Here is a 5899-nt window from a genome sequence, read left to right as displayed (position 1 = left end):
TCAGTGCAGGTAAAATGGTAATTTTAAATTTTTTCAAAATCACTATTTTACAATAAAAATTATTAATTAATCTAATTAATTAATCAAAATTTATCCTACACTAGGATCTAAATATGATATATAGCATGCATGCATTTAAATTTGAAATTCGAATTTGAACAGTAAACACTTTACTGTAATGTGTTCAGAACACAATAACTTTGTGCGGGTAGTAGATTGCCATAATCTGATCACCGACGGAAAAGTTGATCATCAAGATATAGTCACACAGTATGTCTGGCCTCTGTGGATCATCCACACGAAGCTTCCGATCTGATCGACTCCTCACGAGTGCTAGCTCATTGTAGAGTCCTTTCGACGCCGATGCTGATCGAACTCCTTCGATCGATGTCTGTCAATTCTTTGAATACTCTGGATCATCAGCAGACGTGCTTGAGAGCATGTTGAAGATCTTCTTAAAATTTGGTGGGCTCACGACACTCGTAGCTCACCTTCTCACTTCCCGAACTCCAGGCTGAAACCCTGAAGAACTCGCTGAAACCCTGCGCACACTTTTTCTTTCTTTTCCTCTCGGAAGGATATAGACCTTCACCTTACACACAAGGATTCCTCACACCCAGATTTTCTCTTCAAAATTTTTCTATTGCCCACGCCCAACTCTTCTCCTCCTTTTAAAACAACAACAAACGTCTTATCCACGTGAGAGGATAAAGATGAGTAATTGCACATTTAAAGTCAAATCAAACTTTGAATTCAAATGGAAACCAATTTATCCCTATGCACTAAGGGCGTGAGAAGAGGAGGGCGTGGCTTAATTTGTGCATGAGTGATTTCATGAGAAATATTTTCTCGTAAAATAAATGGGGCGTTAAAAGAGGATAAGGTCAAGGCACTAAGATTGGTTGCTCATTCAAATTCAAACTTTGTTTTGAATTTGAATGGCCAACCAATCATCCTTATCCACTCATTTGGTGCATTAAAGTAGGACATGAGGAGGGCTTTGCATGAGGAAAAATTCATGAGAACTTCTTCTCGTGAATTCAAATGGGTGCAGTGGAAGTGAGATGGCGCAGGGAGAATGGGTCAAGGTGGTTTCATTATTTAAACCAACCTAATTGAACCAAATAAGTTAGGCCCAATTAGACTAATTTAAACCCAACGAAATTAGGCTTAATTAGGCTCAATAAAATTCTAATCAAATCAGGAATTGATTAAGCCCAACCCCTGATCAAATCAGGGACCAAACCATCTCGACGATTAGGTCAATACTTAACCTAATCGGGTCAAACCCAACTGAATCCAATTCAATTGGACTTGATCCAAAAATAATTACTCAATCAAATTGAGTTAATTAGCGATCAAATCACTAATTAAACCTCTCATAAATATTGAGTCCAAATTCGATAGGTAATCGGGCATCAGAATTCATCGATATGTAACCCTGATCGAAGAGTCCCAAACCAGTGGGACTCTTGACCCCGATATTCAAAATGTGTGGGACTCGTGATCAGAGAATTTTGATTCTCGATCACAGAGTCTCAGACATGTAGGACTCATAGTCCACGAGCATTAGGGCTCTTCATCAGCCATCAGATCAGATAGGAACCTCTAATGTGTGTGACCCTGCAGGTTCGAATCTAAGCCGATAGCACAGGAATCAATTTCTGTACTAATCGAAGTGACCATCTAGCAATGGTACCCGATGATCGGATAGGTTGAATAGTCACAATCGCAATACTTAGAACCTATGTGAATATGGTTAGTGTATAATTCATCCTTTTGACCTCTGTGTTTAGGATGACTCAGGGTTAAACTGTCAACCCTGATTAGATCATCCGAATCGTGCTCAACTCAAACAGTCCTGTGACTCCTCACAAGGACTACCTTGGCCAAGGTTTTGCTAAATTGAAACACGACTGTACACAGCTCCTAAACTGGAGTGGTTAATCCCATCTTGACACACGCACCGACAAGTCAAGTACTTGACTACACCCAGTAGCCTTCCATCACTGAATTAAAAATTCAGGTAGTCCAGTGCCTAATTGCAGTGAGTTGCTTGCAAGTCACCGTGGCGGTCTCAGGTCGGAGGGACATTTATATCCATATTCCATCGGAGCAAATCTTGACAGCAGAAATAGCTCCAGAGTCGGTCACGTTCAGTGCAGATGTACCCTTACATCTCATCTGTATGCCATACCAGTGTCTCCACACTCATTGGTTAAGAAGACAACCAACCTATATGGCACACAACGACCTATGCTTGATAAACGTTATCGTCCTTGGTAATAACATATCATTTGGTCACGAACAGATTTAAGGACTAAACGACAAATCCTCCTTTGTTGAGTCTAAATAGTCCTAAGGACTTCACCACAATATAGGAGTTCATTAGAAGATGAAATATTTTATGATAAAAAAATATCAAAATAATTTTTATTAATTCATAATTCATGTACATATACAAAAATGAGCATAACCATCAACAGGCTGACGATTGACTTTGAGACACTATTCCCAACAATCTCTCACTTGGTCTAAAGCCAATCGGTGCAGTATCTAAGACCCATCTTCGACTTGTAGTCGTCGAACTTCTTCACCGCAATGGCTTTAGTGAATGGGTCAGTCAGGTTCTCCTTTTCATCGATCTTCTGAAGGTCGATGTCACCTCGATCCACAATTTCTCGGATGAGATGGTGGCGGTGCAGAATATACTTCGTTCGCTGGTGTGTCTTGGGTTCCTTCGCTTGAGCAATGGCTCCAGAGCTGCACAATAGAGCAGAACTGGACCAATAAGGGAGGGTGCTACTCCGAGCTTGGTGATGAATTTTCTCAGCCACACCGCTTCTTTGGCAGCATCTGATGCAGCGACATACTCCACCTCGCAAACTGAATCAGCCACTGTGTGTTGCTTGGAACTCTTCCAGTAGATAGCCCCACCATTAAGGGTAAAAATAAATTCCGAGACACTTTTTTGTCATCATGATCAGACTGAAAATTAGAGTCTGTAAACTCTATAAGTCTTAAGTCTGATTCACCATAAACAAGCCACTGGTCCTTAGTATTTCTTGAATACTGCAGGATGATTTTAACAACCTTCCAGTGATTCTCCCCTGGATGAGATTGGTATCTACTCACTACCCCTAGTGAGTATGCCACATCTGGTCGTGTACATGTCATGGCGTACATGATAGATCTCACTGTCGAAGCATATAAATTCTACTCATACGCTCTCTCTCTTGAGGTGTTGTCGGACAATCCCTCTTCGAGAGAGAAATTCCATGACCTATCGGTAGATAGCCTTTCTTGAAATTCTCCATGCTGAACCTCTTCAGCATAGTATCTATGTATGTAGACTGGGATAAACCAAGCAACTTTTTAGATCTATCCCTATAGATCCTCATTCCTAGGATGTAGGAAGCTTCTCCCAATCCTTCATGGAGAACTGTGACGACAGCCAAACCTTTATTCCCTGTAATGCATGGACATCATTCTCGATTAAGAAAATATCATCCACATATAATACAAGAAATACCACTACTGGACCATTAGCCCACTTATAAATGCAAAGCTCTTCTCTATTCTTAACGAAGCCATACATCTTGATCATCCTATCAAAACGTATGTTCCAACTCCGGGATGCCTGCTTAAGTCCATAAATGGACCTCTGTAGTCTGCACACTTTAGACTCATCTGTGGATGTGAATCCTTCAGGTTGTATCATATATACCTCTTCATCCAGCTCTCCGTTTAGGAAAGCTGTCTTCACATCCATCTGCCAGATTTCATAGTCCAGATGGGCAGCTATCGCAAGCATAATCCGAATGGATTTGAGCATTGCCACAGGAGAAAATGTCTCGTCATAGTCTATACCATAATGTTGATGATATCTCTTGGCAACCAGATGGACTTTATAGGTTTTCACCTTTCCGTCTGCGCCCCTCTTCCTCTTGAAGACCCACTTACACCCTATGGGTTTTACTCCTTCGGGTGAGTCAACCAATGTCCACACATCGTTGACCTTCATGGACTCCATTTCGAATTTCATGGCCTCTAGCCATTTTTCAGAGTTAGATCTCTGCATTACATCCATGTAGGTGATCGGATCCTCATCATTTTCATCAAGTTCGATAGGATCGTCATCCCGGATCAAGAAACTATAGTATCTGTCCGGTTGACGTGGTACTCTACCAGATCGCCTTATGGGTGCTTGAACAATGGGCTCTGGATCTGATCTAATCAAATTCGATTCAGGTTCAGCAACTTGTGTCAGTTTTTTCACCTGTCGAACTTCGTCAAGTTTGACCTTAGAGGCAACAGTCCCTTCACCATGGAACTTCTTTTCCAAAAAGATTGCCTTAAGGCTGACAAACATCTTTTGCTCATCAGCCAGATAGAAATAATACCCTTTGGTCTCTTTTGGGTATCCTATAAAATTATACTTGTCAGACCTAGGTCCTAGCTTGTCCGTAATTAAACGTTTAACATAAGTCGGACACCCCCAAATCCTAAGGTGCGAGAGTACTGGCTTACATCCTATCCATATCTCATATGACATTTTGGTTACAGACTTACTCGAAACTCTATTTAGAAGGTAACAAACCGATTCGAGTGCATATCCCCAGAGGGAGATTGGCAGACCAGCAAACTCCATCATGGATCGAACCATATCCAATAAGGTCCGATTCCTTCTTTCAGATACACCATTATGCTGTGGTGTTCCAAGAGGAGTCCATTGAGAGAGAATTCCATTCTCTCTAAGTTATGTCAGAAACTCATTGGAAAGGTATTCACCTCCTCGATCAGATCGAAGAGTTTTAATACACTTCCCAGTTTATTTTTCTACCTCATTTCGGAATAGTTTGAACATTTCAAACGACTCCAACTTATACTTCATTAAATAGACATACCCATACCTCGATAGGTCGTCTGTGAAGGTTATAAAGTAGAAATATCCACCTCTTGCACTTGAGCTTATGGGTCCACATACATCAGAATGTACCCGATTCAAGAGTTCACTGGCTCGCTCACCTTTTTCAGTAAAAGGTGACTTGGTCATTTTACCAAAAAGACAGGACTCACAGGTTGGAAGGGATTCACAATCACCTAATTCAAGAATTCCTTCTTGAGCCAATCTATTTATCCTATTCTTATTGATATGACCTAGCCTACAGTGCCAAAGGTAGACTTCTGACATATTATCTATTCTGAGGTGTTTATCGGAGGTTTGAACCACATTAACAGATTGTGATAGAAAGTAAATTCCATTATTAAGTTGTCCAACGAACATTGTAACACCATTCAAAATGATATTGCAAATATTTCTTTTTATTAAAAATTGATAACCGTAAATGACCAAAAGGCCTACAGAAATAATATTTAATAAAAAGTTTGGACAATAGTGACATTCACTCAGAATTATATTTCAAGAATTGATTACAAGGTTCATGATTCCTAATGCTAGAACTGAAACTTTGCTTCCATCTTCAATGTTCAGGAACCTCTCGCCTTCATCAAATCTTCTACTGACCTGCAGACCCTGCATCGAATTGCAAATATAATAAGAGCTTCCGATATCCAATACCCAGGTAGTAGTATCACAAATGAAAAAGTTGCAAGGTGTTATCATATAAGTACCTTGCTTCTTCTTTGGCCTGTTCGGGTCCAGTGAGGCAATATATAAAGGACAGTTTCTCTTCCAGTGCCCCTGCTTCTTGCAAAAGAAGTACTCCACCTGGCTCTGATCGAGCTTGCGCTTCTTGGTCTGACCCTGTGCAGACATTCCAGCATGCAGTTGCACCTTCTTATTCTTCTTCTTCTTGTTCTTCTTCCCTTTCTTAAAGGGTCGACAACCAGAAGAAGACCCTCCCACAATATTTACCGACTCCTTATGGAGCTGGTG

Source organism: Elaeis guineensis, chromosome 9 (genome assembly GCF_000442705.2).
Source record: "Elaeis guineensis isolate ETL-2024a chromosome 9, EG11, whole genome shotgun sequence".
Taxonomy (NCBI): domain Eukaryota; kingdom Viridiplantae; phylum Streptophyta; class Magnoliopsida; order Arecales; family Arecaceae; genus Elaeis; species Elaeis guineensis.
Note: the sequence above shows the minus strand (reverse complement) of the source record.